Source organism: Larus michahellis, chromosome 12 (assembly GCF_964199755.1).
Source record: "Larus michahellis chromosome 12, bLarMic1.1, whole genome shotgun sequence".
Lineage (NCBI taxonomy): Eukaryota > Metazoa > Chordata > Aves > Charadriiformes > Laridae > Larus > Larus michahellis.
The window spans coordinates 15,001,572-15,015,645 of NC_133907.1; the positions used below are offsets into that span (position 1 = coordinate 15,001,572).

Here is a 14,074-nt window from a genome sequence, read left to right on the forward strand (position 1 = left end):
GCCGGGCAAAAGACCGCAGCTGCTTCCTGCATGCAGCTCTGGAGTCCTCAGCACAGGAAGGACATGGACCTGTTGGAGCAGGGCCAGAGGAGGCCACGGAGATGCTGGGAGGGCTGGAGCCCCTCTGCTGTGAGGACAGGCTGAGAGAGTTGGGGGGGTTCAGCCTGGAGAAGAGAAGGCTCCGGGGAGACCTTAGAGCCCCTTCCAGTCCCTAAAGGGGCTCCAGGAGAGATGGGGAGGGACTCTGGATGAGGGAGGGGAGCCATAGGATGAGGGGGAACAGTTTTAAACTGAAAGAGGGGAGATTTAGATGAGATATCAGGAAGAAATTCTGTGCTGTGAGGGTGGTGAGCCCCTGGCCCAGGTTGCCCAGAGAAGCTGTGGCTGCCCCATCCCTGGAGGTGTTGAAGGCCAGGTTGGACAGGGCTCGGAGCAACCTGGGGGGGTGGGACTGGATGATCTTTAAGGTCTCTTCTAACCCGAAACATTCTAGGATTCTATGATTCTATGAAATTAGGGCAGTGCCATCTATTTTTGCATCATTTTGGACAAGTGGCAGCTGTTACAAGCAAACATCGGCTTTGTAGCAGGTATGTAGAGTTTGATCGGAGAGACTGGCAACTACCCCGGTGTCTGCATCTTCCTGGTGCTCCTCCTAATGAGAGAGCTTTGTGACTATTTTAAAGGCACTAACATTTCCTTGAGCCCAGTGGGATAACTTTTTTCTGCTCGCAGCAAGCTGGAGCATCAGCTCAAGTGAAAAAAAAGGCTGCAGCCACAGCCTGGAAGTTCTTCCTTTCAGTTCACTGAGTGAAAACAGATGATTTGAAAAATAGTAAAAATCTCCAGTGACGAAAAACACATTCATGGTGTAAAAATGGTAAATTTCCGTGGAAATTCCAGGACCTATGGAATGTCAAATTTCCATGGAAATTCCAGGTCCTATGGAACCTGCTTATGCAGAGGGAAGAGACTAAAGGGGACAGAATTGTAGTAGCAAGGACGAGTGCAACCCTGAAATTCCTAAACAGTTCATGGGTTGACTTTGCAACCTGAATAGCTGTTCCCCAACGCTACGGGGCTTTGCTGTGGGAGAGAGAGGAAAACAGTAAAATAGCTCAGCGGTAACCTACCTGCCTGTCTTCCTCACGAGACACAGAAAAGTAGCCCCTTCCCAGAGCTGGGGTGTGCATGCTCGGGCTGTGGGGATGGCGTAGGGCTTCAAGGAGGAGCATCCTCTCTGGTGCCCACCAGAAGACCTCAAGGGAGGTCTTCCTGCAGGCAGGTTGCAAGAACAGCCCCCTCAGCCAGCTTTCTTGGCTCCGTAGGTTTCTCCCCAGCTCCCATCCTTCCCAAGACCACTGCTCCCCGTCAAACACAGAATTTCTTATTTACAGCCCGAGCTGGAGGCAGTGGGAATCATAGAATTGTCTAGGTTGGAAAGGACCTTCCAGATCATCAAGTCCAACCATCAACCTAACTCTGACAAAAACTGTCACTAATCTATACCATATCGCTAAGCACCACGTCTACCCGGCTTTTAAATACCTCCAGGGATGGTGCCTCAGCTGCTTCCCTGGGCAGCCTGTTCCAATGCTTGAGAACCCTTTCAGTGAAGAGATTTTTCCTAATGTCCAACCTAAACCTCCCCGGCGCAGCTTGAGGCCGTTTCCTTTTGTCCTATCGCCTGTTCCTTGGGAGAAGAGACCGCCCCCCCCCGGTTTCCCCCCCCTTTCAGGGAGTTGTGGAGAGCAATGAGGAAAGGCAACAGTTTTCTCTGGGTGGCCCACCTGGGAAGGTGGTCAGGGTGCGGTGCGCAACACGGTTAGACGTGGCGGTACAGAGTCAGCGAGTGTGAAAAGTTTTCTGATAAAGGATATAAGAAAGAAACCGATTCGATGTTGACACAGAAACCCAGTAAGAATGCCAGTCTTTTATCTAAGTCGTTGGAAATGCATGATCCCAGTGGACGATACAGCTTACATGTAGGCGGTAAATACTTCCAATGCCTAAACGTTTCAATAATTTTAAACTACTGCCTGTTAAAATAAGTTATTTAAAGTAACCTGTATCCCCGTGCAACGTGCAGGCAGTGATGCCCTTTAGAGCAAGTTCGGGCTCATCGGAAGAGGCTTAATAAATAGACAAAGAAGCAGGAGCTGCAGTCGGGCGATGCTCAGCCGGCCCCGGCACACCGCAGGCTGGCAGCGCGTCACCGGCAGCAAAAACTTAGCGGAGTCCCCTGTGTTTCAGTCCGGGAGAAGTTCGCACTTGCAATTTTGTGTTGTTGTGTGCTTTAGGTTTGGACTAATTTGTCTTTCTGCTTATTAATGGTTCAGTATTTAAAAACTAAAGTCCCGAACGTGAGCCCTTGCTGGAAAATAGTAATAATAGAACCATACATGAAGGGTTCTTTGTATTAAACGGAGCCCTGTTTGCAATTCCCTGCTAGTGTTTTTCTCAGAGGCAATAAATGAAAGAAATATGTCTTTTTAAATTTTATAAAACTCAGAAAAATGGTTTTAAACAGCTTTTCTTCACCTCCTATAATTATTTATTTTCAAACAGTCCTTCAGGGTAATGTTCCGTTTTCTTATTTCACACTCCTTTTTCTCATAAATGAACCATCACTTCAATAAATCATTATGAAAACAGAGACTAACACAAACCCTGAAAGGTTGAAAGATTTATGTAACACATTTATGTTTTCCATTTTCTCATTCTGGTACTCCACTGCTAAAGCTAAGCTAATAAAAGCTGCTATTAATATTTCTTGTTGCCTAGCAACCGCAGAGAGGGAGTAATAGCTTTAGCTAGAAAAATAGATGACCGATAAGGAAAAATTCAATTCTTTTATTATCTCAAGGGAAAATGGGCTTTTACTGGAACATTATGATGTACGAGTGTGAAGTTGAATACAAAGGATATTTTTTCAGTTGTTTTTCTATTTTTAATGAACGTTATTTTACCTTCACAAACTCGTTTAAGGCATTTGCCCCACCTACTTGCGAGCTTAATTTAGCAACACCCACACATGCTTCTGGCTTTAAGTATCTGTTGGCATTTTCATTTGAAAGCCCCCCCCCCCCCCCTTCCCCCCGCGCCTCCCCCCGAGCTCTATCGCTTGGTCATAAAATTTCACTCCAGGTCGGAACCTGCGAGACAAGATTCCCAATCAAAGAGTAGATTGTTCTTGTATGTATTTAAAAACCTGCTTTTCTCAGAGGAAAGGGCACGTATGGATAGTTACTTTCTGAAGTTTCAGAACTGATGGCTGAGCTCGCTGCGTTCGGGGCGGGGGGGGGAGCAGGAATGCTGCTGCTCCTGCCTGTGCTCTCAGGGCTGGTGCCTGCAGGCAGGAGCGCAGGTCCCTATGGGAATACTCTTCTTCTGTGGAAAAGGTCCTCCCTGAGCTTCCCAGTCATCCCAAACACCACCACGAGCTCCCTGCAGAGCGGCAGCCCTTCTTTTCACATCGCTGGTGCAGATGAGTGGTCCCTGCCAAGTGCTGCCGGGAGAGAGTTGGGGTGATGGGAGTCACTGTCAGGTCCCAACTCTGTGACAGCAGCAGAGTATCCCCTCCTTGGTGCTTTATAAAGTGTGTGTTCTATCTGCAGACCTTCTTGGGGTTGTTCGGCCTGGGGAAGAGAAGGCTCCAGGGAGACCTTAGAGCCCCTTCCAGTCCCTAAAGGGGCTCCGGGAAAGAAGGGGAGGGACTCTGGATCAGGGAGGGGAGCCACAGGACAAGGGGTAATGGCTTCAAACTGGAAGAAAGGAGATTTAGATGAGATCTCAGGAAGAAATTCTTTGCTGTGAGGGTGGTGAGCCCCTGGCCCGGGTTGCCCAGAGAAGCTGTGGCTGCCCCATCCCTGGAGGTGTTGAAGGCCAGGTTGGACGGGGCTTGGAGCAGCCTGGTCTGGTGGGAGGTGTCCCTGCCCAGGGCAGGAGGTGGGACTAGGTGATCTTTAAGGTCCCTTCCAACTCTAGCCATTCTATGATTCTAACAGCCCGGATGCTCTGAGAAAAGAGGTTTGATTGCAGCCTCCAAATGTTACAGATGGCTGAAGGGCCTGGCTGATGGTCAGCATCTCTCAGGCCCAGTTTCCCTTTGACGTATCTGTATGGAGGTCGGCTCCAAGACCTGCGATACACAAAGGGCTTGGTGTTTCCTGGGAGGTGGCAAAGGTCTTCCTGAGCTTTGCAGGTTTCTGCCAGCCAGTGCCTGGGGGAATCCTGCCCACGCTATGACAAATTCCACCTGGCACCTCTCAAAGGATGAGTTGTGTGGGATTACTGCCTCCTCTAGAAGGTCTCACCCTTAGGAGATTTTCCTATAAATTACTTTTGCTCTTTATTATTGCATCACGATGATGATGATGGTGATTACAGTTCAATGCTGTGTATGTACATGTACAATCGTAATGTCATGTACATTATACGTACCTGGGCCAGGGTCACAGGTGCTTGACACGGTGCAAAACCTACGGGGAGGAGATACCCCTCCCTTGGAGAACTTACTACCTACAGAGGCAAGATAGAAAAATAATATCCAGGTGGAAAGTAATTGCCAGAGGTGCACAGGAGATCTGCTGCTCACACACCCTGTCGATTGCGCCTCTGGTCTAGGTTTTTTCTTCCCCGTCCATCCTTCTTCATGCTGCAGCCGCTGCTACATGCTCGTGTCCACCCTTTTCTTTCTGTCCCATAACAAGGGGATGTAGGAAAGCATTAAAATGTGCTCCTACCTACAGCACCACATTGTACCGCCCCGGAAGGGTCTTGCACAGTGGGAGGCAACGCGTGTGTGTCGGTCTGGCTGTAGAAATGTCGGTGTCTCTCTTGGTTTTGTGCTGCAAACTGAGTCCTTATCTCCCCCTACTCATCGCTTGGCCGGAAAGACAGCAGGTCCCATCCCAACGTGGTCTCTGCACTACGTGGCCATCTGGTTGTGCTGCACCTTTTAACTATTCCATAGAAATTCATCCTCCTAATCTTTCCTTTCCTCTCCTTTCAGTTGGCCACTATCTTTCTGATAAGCCGGTGGCTCCGGGGCAGTCCCACTAGTTAAAGAGTCGCCTTATCAGCCATAAAATAACCGTGCCGTAACCGCGGTTATCCCCTGAACAGATGTCAAGTGAGATGGTCCCTCTTGTTTGCACTGGGCTGCGCGTTGCCTGCCGTTAAGCATTTGCGGAAGAATTTGGTTGGCTTTTATGGCAATTTAAAATATTACCAATTGCATTTAAGTTTGCGTTTAAGCAAACTTCTTTGGCACAATAATCAGCGCTATAAATACACAGTTGGTGTAACACCAATGAGGAGGCTCATTGTGAACAGCATGTATGTATTAGTAGTGTAATTAAAATATCAATTACGCCGTGTTGACAGTTTGCCAAGTAACTGGCTTTTGTGCACAGTAAACTTAATCACTCCAAAGTCTGCTCGCAAGACCTGATGCAATCTTGATGCTAAACTGGTACAACATAAAAACAGCATTTGCTAAAGCACAGCTTCGATATTACTTTGCGTAATGGTGCTGCACTCCATAGCTGGTATCATGTTCTGAAAATTATCTTTTAATGTACAATTTGTATTGCTGAGAAATGTCACTTACTTTGCAGAACGTCTCGCCAACATAAAACCTAAGATTTATTCCTGTCATTTTTTGTCTCCTATGCCATGTTGATAATAGGAAGTCTACTTTATGTGTGTAATGCTCATGTCAGTTTTGAAATTTGGGGTTTCATAAAAGACAGTAGTATAAATAAAACATGATATAAATTAAAAATATAGTGGAAAATAAAATCTGTGAATTACAGTAGCAGATAAGATGAATACGGCATGAAGGAGGTTTTCAGAACAATGTCAAATAACTGGAGTAAATATGCTGAAGGTATGGGACGGATCTTTTTTAAGAACTGATTCTGATCTTAAAATGTGTTTGTCTGTGGTATGCAGACGGGTGGATGGATGCCTGTTACTGAGCCTAGTTTTAACCCTTTAGATTTAGGTTGTGTACTTCTGCAGGATGATGTTTTTTCCCCTTCTTAGCAAACAACCCCACTTCAACAGTTTTTCTGGGTGAGGTTAAAAATGCATTGTGCTGCCATCAAAAGATCCAGCAAATGAGAATATGAAACCCTCATGTTTTGAAAAGCGAATTAGAGATTTGGAAGAGAGTTTCTTTGGAGTCTGGGATGTGGCTTTGGGGAAAGAGTGCCCCAACGTGGCCAGTTCTCCTCCTGGAGGATGTGGGCCCAGGAGATGGAGCCTGTGTGGGCTTTCCCCAGCCGCTCGGATTCTGGAGTACTTGTGGAACCATCTCTGCCATCTCCTTCCCTCTTATCACGTTTTGTAAAAATGTAGGAAATTGTGTCAAAAGTTAGCATTAGAAAAGATAAAAAGATTGAACAGCCAGAAGGTGTTGGAATTACCCTCGCCCATGCAAACTTCTCTGGGGCGTTGCAAAGCGTCTTTGCCTTTAATTGCAGCATGAGATAAACCTTGTTGGACCACCTTTGCTTAAAGGTTGGTGGTCTTTGGCACAAAGGTTCTGTTTGGACCTCAGAGACCCCAACCCCTTTGGGAACCATAAATAAATTTAACACTTTTTTTGTTTCCAGGGACTCTCTGCTAACCAAGAGTTTGCTTCACCAACAGCCTAGGCTATACCTATGTACTGGCACTGCAAAAAGTTCATGTCAGAGCTGCAGTTTCTTACTTCTTCCCATGCCTCTTACTGGATGTGCTCAACCCTCTTGCAGCCGGTCAACCAGAATCTGCTTCCCCCCTCCCCAAAATACTGTCTTTGTACCTTATTTTGTGGATGTGGGTCAAGGGCGCAGGTTATCTGAGGACTTATTTTTGTTTGGGTCATGCATGGAAAAGTAGAGTAATTTCCAGGCAGCAATAATCCCCAAAGCACGTGTGTCTGTGCCTTGCCCCACGTCCCATTCCTGCTCACTGCCTGTCACTTCTGTCAGCGCGGGGGTGCAAAATAAAGCCGAGCTTTTATTGCCACCTCTCTGGGGTGACAGTAAGGTGGCTTTGGCGAAGAGACGGAATCATAGATCATAGAATGGTTTAGGTTGGAAGGGACCTCAAAGACCATCCAGTTCCACCCCCCTGCCCTGGGCAGGGACACCTCCCACCAGACCAGGTTGCTCCAAGCCCCGTCCAACCTGGCCTTGAACCCCTCCAGGGATGGGGCAGCCACAGCTTCTCTGGGCAACCTGGGCCAGGGGCTCACCACCCTCAGAGTGAAAAATTTCTTCTTGATATCTCCTCTAAATCTCCCCTCTTCCAGTTTAAAACCGTTACCCCTCATCCTATCACTACAGAGCTCCCTCCATCCCAGTGGGTGCTTGTGCCATATATTCCCCTCATTTGCCGTCCTTCCTGTCTGGTGCTACGCTCCCGCCTTCGCAATGTGCGCTTATTTCTGTGGGAATAACGAGGAGATGTGGTGGCCATGGGGCTGTGCTGTGTCAAAGAGCCTCCGAAAGGCAAGTGAAGGCTTTTCGTTTGTGTCATAACCTCTTCTGCACTGTCAAGTCTTTACGCTCCCACGTGCGTTTACATCTCACATCGTAATGCAACATAAAGTCTTTTTTGAAGTGCATCAGGCAGCTGTAAATAGAATAACTTTTGCCAGTTTTAATCAGCAGCAACTTTGGATGCAGGAAAAACTGTGTGCCGTCAGTTATCCCATGAAACTAGTATGTCTGGCAGCTCTTTGCCATCCATCTTACACATTTTGATCAATGTTGCAGCCCCTCTTTAATTGCCCTTATCCCTTAGATCAATCATATTTATCTCTTAGCTGTCGCTTGCCTCCTCTTTGCATGTTACCAGGTTGCGTTAACCCGCTCCAGCAATTACTCCTCGCGCCGGATTTCCCTTGCGGACAAGGGGGGTCCGTGCAACTTTGAGGCTTGTTTCCAATCAACACACGTGCTGCGTTACGTGGCTTGCTTTCGGTTGCCTTTCCAGAAGTTTCATAGCCAAATGGTCCTGTGGTGGCTGGTTTTGGAGGCAGAGTTGGTGCCGTCGCCAGCACACGCCTGGGGCAGGAAAGCACAAAAGGATGGAAATTTCCACGGCTTTTGTTTCAGCCGGCGAGGTTATGATGACTATTCACTGCCGTAGGTGTGCGCACGTTGAGTAAGTCTTTTTTTATTATTTAAATGGGAGCCGGTTTTAGAGGCAAATAACAGAAAGTGCTTACAATAAAAATAATAGGCTGTAACAGGCTTTGTTATGCGATGAGGAGATCAAAGAGCTACATCAGCCACTCGGCTGATCGCTGGGAGTGAAGGGAGAAATGGTTTCTAATTGGTAGGTAAGATTTCCTCAGCCGGTAAATCTAAATGGTAATCCCAGCCTTTGCAGCGGAGTTTTCTCCTGCCTGCGGACTCAGTGGGGTTTGCTGTCAGCGTGAATGACGGTGGAGAGCAAAGACGAACACAAACGTGAATCTTGAGTCGGATTTCCCGGTCATTAACAAACACCCCAAATCTCTACCTGCCTTTTACTGGTGGGCTGGGTGCGGATCGGAGTAGGTCCAGCTGCCAAGTTCAGATTCCCCCTCCCCAGGAGACGGAAAGCGTTGAACCTGTAAAGCGCACCCTGAAAAACACAGCCCCCAGCAGCCCTCCCTTCTGCCTTGGTGGTACAGGCTGCAACACTTTACATCCCCATAGCCCAGAAAAATCAAAGTTACCATTTAAATGAAGAATGCTGCTTGAGTCCTGCCTCCGTGAAGAGGTGTGGGACGCAATGTCAAGAGAAATTATAATGATTGCTACAGATGCAGCTTGTCAGAGAAAGAGAAAAATGTTTCTGCATCTGATGCATGGCAGCGAGCCAGTTGGTAATGTTATATGTCCGAGTGTTTCACTTTGGCTCTGCTGGCTGGAAAGCATTCCTTAATGCTCCGCGTGGCTGTTCTATTTGTTTCCCAGCTCTGCAGAATCCCATTAGGAACCTTCTGTTTACACCATGGAAATCGTTTGGTCTCTCCAAAGGGCCGCGCAAGGGAGGGAGAAGTGTATTGCTGCAATTCTTCAACATCCATAGAAATTGCCAGCGTTATACTTCTCACTTATCTCTCTTGCAGTGGGCATTTCTCATTATGGATCGAGATGTCCTGTAAGCTGCAGTAGGCAGCTGTTAAACACCACGGTGCTGTGAGAGGGAGCAGGATCTTCTCCTCCTCCCCCGGCCGCGCAGCACTGAGGCAGGCACCCGGCGGAAAGGCAGCGATGAGGGTTTGCCTGAAGCCTGCTGCTTTTGCCTTGGTTGTGGCTTTGGAGTTGGAGTCCAAAGGCAGACACGTAACGGCCAACACGGGCAGCCCCAGGATGGGCATCATGCCCTTGCATCTTGGGGCTGTCTTGGACACGGTTCCCCCCACCGACCAATACTGCTCCTGTCGGGTTTCTGCAGAAATGATGGTTTGGTGGTTGGACTCGATGATCTTAAAGGTCCCCTCCCAACCTAGACAATTCTATGATTCTATGAAATTGGCAGCAGAGCAATCGGACATCACGGGGCGACTGGCAAGCTGGGAAGAACGTGCCTTCTCCTTGCATGTGGTGGATGAATTTGGGGTGATTTGAGGTGTTGCAGCAAGAAGAGGGAATAGCAAAGAGTGGCGTCAATCGAGGAGTGGCTGTCCTGACCCAGGACATTTTCTGTAGAGGAGAAGCACATTTTGCCCATCTCTCCCATTCTTTATGGTGTTGTTGTCTGGCTAAGAGGAGAAAAAGCACTGAGTAAAGCCCCATGCATATCATGATTTGTGGGGGTCTCTCAGGGTTTTGTTGTTGCCCCAGATGCTATGTTGTTTATGCTTTTTTATTAACAATGCTTGGTGTAGGCGGTGAGGAATATAATTGGAGGGTGACACAAAGAAACTGGACATATTGGGGACAGGAGAAAGGGAATGCAGAGAGATTTAAACATAGGAGGGAAATGGACTGCAGGGTTGCTGAGGCACTTGGTTCACTGTTGATAAATGTGAATTAGAGCGTGTTGGGGAGAAAAATATTCACTACTCATAAAGCTTGTGATGTTCTAAATTCACTTCCAGAAAGCACACAGGCTGCTCCCCCCCAAAAAAAAACCCTGCGCAGGGACAAGGTGTTAGAAGACAGGAGAAATTCATGAGGGATTTTTGGAGAGTTGTGTATTGTGTACAGTGCTGGTCGGTCTGTCTCAGGCAAGAAGGAGAAAGAAAAAGAAAGAGGCACAGAAAACAGAAATAGAAATTATCATGGGCCTGAAAAGCTCCTCTACGACAGCCCATGGCAAGTTTAAGAAGGAGGTGAAGAAAATAACAGAAATTATAAAAGTGCATAGAACAAACAAGCCAGAGCAGCTAGATCAGGAATATCCCCTAACAAGGAAACTTCACAGGAATTGCGATTTGGAAGTTCAGGGCAATAAAAGGGAATACTTTTTTTCCACACACGGGCCGAGAAAAATTCTGGGACTTACTGCCCCAGAGAGGTGAAAGTGTTTACATGAAAAAGATATTTTGTAGATGTTTATGGAGGTAACAAAAAGATGGAGAGTTGCTGTAGTAAATGTTAAAATGCAGGTTGGTGGCGAGGAAGAGGTAATTGTTACAGGTAATAAATCCAAAGCTAATTTCTAGGCAGAATTAGTCTGAAGCTGAGAAACACCAGGTCCCAACTCACCCATATCGTGTCTCGTTTGGGGTAAAATGTGGTGGAATCGAGCCATGTCTGCTTTGGGCCACTGGGAATACTTTACACCCACTGATTTTGCCGTAGACCATTGTTCAAAAAAAAAAATAATGACTGAATCAATACTGACTCTGCTGTCCTCGCTACGTAGCAACGCGAGCCAGATCTGTGTCGTTTCCCTCTGCACCCAAAGCCTGGATCCTCTTTACCTTGACAGAGTAGGGATGGACATTTTGGGCACATTCCCAAATTAAACCTCGCAGCATTAATAACTTCATATTACTTGAAACATTTTTTATGTGTCTCATCAGCATCATTTTCTCTAACGGAAAGAGAGGGTCTGTCCCATTCATCTTTTCCAGTTCATACCCATGCCAACCCATTGGGACAGACCGGCCTTTGCAAGCCACATCTCTGAAGGTGCATTTTTCATGTGCGCATGGTTTGCACGTGCAGAAATGGTGTTTGGAAGAACTGAGCTCCAGTTGTTATCACAACACAGGTTTCATGTTCTTCGTGCAAACCATCCATCTGCTGTTGCCAATCCACCTGCTTTATCGCAGGAGGTTTCTGCCCAGTGCTGGAGACAATCCTGCGCACAGTTCCAAGTTTCTCCCTAGTTGGGCTTTTTCATGGCACGTTTCCAGTTCTATATCAGTTTTCTGTGTCTGTCCTAGGGACTCTCTGATTATTTCAGCCTGTGTTTTTTAGCAACAGTCTACAGACAGTTGGCCATCTGGTTAGCATTAATCTGAAGGAGGAAGTGGCATGCTTACCTGCAGTAAAATCACTTGCCTTTCAAGACCAGTCCTGTTAACTTTCATGTTCATGTTGAGCCAAATTGAGGACATCCAGTTCTGGCAAGAGGGAAAAAGAGGTAAGAATGGCATAGCTAGGACACATTCCCTTCCCAGCTGTCCCCTCCAAAACCCAAAGCTGGGATGAGCCACTGAAGTTGAGTTCTTGCTTTGATTTCTGTGTCTTGGCAGTCATGGTGAGACAAAGGTGCCTGCCTTCTCACCCAGCATGATGGGATGGGCCACCGCTCAGCCTCCACAGCCAGCTGGTTTTGATTTGGTTGGTAGTATTGGCCAAGTTCTCTCTTTTGGGAAATCTATTCCTTTTTTGAGCTTACATTTCATGATAGGATTTGTGGGTACCACGGCCTAGCTCCCCTTGCAACTGTCCCGTAAGAACATACATTTGGGTTCATTTCTCCTATAACAGAGATGAGGGTACAATCAGGCCTCTCTGAGGGATGTAGGCGGGCTGGAGGTCCATGTCCAGAGATGACCCACACTGTGGAGATCAGAGATGGTCTGGCCATTGAGCAGATCTTTGCTGGAGACCCAAGTGTCTTTATGGCCCTAGAAGTGACTACAGAGCTCTCACTGGGGTGTCTTAGATGCCAGGCAGCTATAACTGAAGAAGCAGTTTAAGTTTAATGCATCTGCACTGCAGAATGAAAGACAGATAGATCTGTACTTACGCGTCCTCCTATTCCCTCCGTCCCATCAGCTCCCTGAAAGGACCACGCACTTCTTGCTCTGCTTTGTCCTCTTGTGGGGAATCCTTGCTTCTTTTGTCCTTTGCTGGCAGAAATTCAGCCCCTCCATAGTGGCCAGTAGATGCTCTACAGTATATGCTCTACAGGATCTACAGAGCGTCTAAGCAAGCCTTGCCCTGATGAATGAAATCCAAACAGTAGAGGCCAAGACAGAAATAAAAAGGTTTTTTTAATTCTTCCCCAAAAGCAAAGACTGAGCTGGTAGAGTCCTGGTTGCGCTAGGGACCCGTACACACTGTGTCAGGCAATTTGCAGGGTGGATCAGAGATCCCTGTCCCACCCGGGCTGATTTTGAACGTCCTTCTTTCATAATGTGGCAGCTGGTGCTCGGCCATGCTGTTTTACAAGGCAGATGCCCAATTCCTGAAAGGATGGAAGCCAAAGTTCAGCACAGAGCATTATGCCCTGACAAGGGTGTTGTATTAATGCCAAGTGGAAGAGCAATACCACTGCTGATTATGGGATGTGGACACGTGTAGCTAAGCAGCTCGGGTCTGTCAACATCTCCTCTGCTAACCCAGTGGATATTTGCTTTCCAGTAAAGGTCTGTAACATTGAGCTGGTTGTGGAAGGGACCCTCATGTGGAATAGTGCAAGATCCAGCAAGGGGGACTTTTAAAAGTAGTTTTTCTCTGGCTTCTCACAGTTGCAGAGCATTGACGTGACCTGGTAGAGCTTCCCTGATGCGAATTTCCAAAGAGTTTGAGGGGAAAAAAGCCTGAATCTGCTGGGATCAAACAGAACTGTGTTTCCAAGCTCCTTGCACGAGCAAGGACTGCTTTGCCTGTGCACGTCTGTGCACGCTGCTGTTGGGCACTAACTAAAGGTCTGCGCAGGAAAACTTATATCTGTGTCAGCCCCGCCTTTTGATTTTATGCTTTGGGTCTTATGCCTCAAAAATCCGGAACTAAATTGAGGCCCTTTTGAAAATCTCCTGATTTCCTGATCCATAATGGTTGATTGGAGCTAGAATTCTCCTGAGTGACAGTTTGCTTCATTCCCTCTTGCTTTGCTTTCTCACTGAAGTAGAAAAGTCATATACAGTACAATGAATTTAGTGCAGTCAGCAACAATTCAGCCATGCTGATTTATTTGAGCCATTCACTGAAAAGCACTGCACTTCTCTGGAAGTGCTAGTGCCCGTGAATTTCATGTTGATTTTTACTGTTGCCCATGAATGGTCAAAGGTTTTTAGTTATTACAACCAGGTTTTTTGCTCTCGTGTTCTCTGGGTGATGTGGAACTCCGTTATTCAGCTGTCCTTGGAGGAGGCGTGCGTGGAAGCGGAGATGGCTCTCCAGCCGGAGGGCGCTGTGAGGAGTCAGGAAGGGGCTTCTTGCAATGATTTTAAGTCATGTTCCACTGTATTTACATCTTTGCAGTGTTTGTGTTGGGTGGGACGTATGGCCAATGAATAGGTGTGAGGAAGCGGCCAGTAATATTTTTAACATCCAATCAATCACTTGGCACACTGTGATGCCATGTACACCATGAATAATAATAGCTGGACTTCAGTTATAGCTTACGTTGAAGGTTCGCTGGGGAAAAATTAGATGAACAGCTACAATTATGGCTGTAGAAAGATGACTCCTTTGTAGTGCATAATCTACGGTAATTTAAAAAACATGGATCATTAAAATCAATACATGCTGCAACCGGACTTTATGAGCTCGATTCTCCCTTACACAAAGACGTGTCAGTTTGTCAAGAGCTGAGAGCCAAAGTTATGTAAAACAGCTCAAGGGAGGCTGGGCTTACCACTTCCTCCAAGAAACCTTTTCTAGTTCACTTCTTC

General features: G+C 47.1%; 1 protein-coding gene across 5 annotated transcripts in view; it reads left to right on the plus strand.

Moving 5' to 3' along the window:
• The window catches only part of TOX2 (TOX high mobility group box family member 2), a 155,318-nt gene that overhangs the window by 95,057 nt on the left and 46,187 nt on the right, over positions 1 to 14,074 (plus strand). The window lies entirely within an intron of this gene.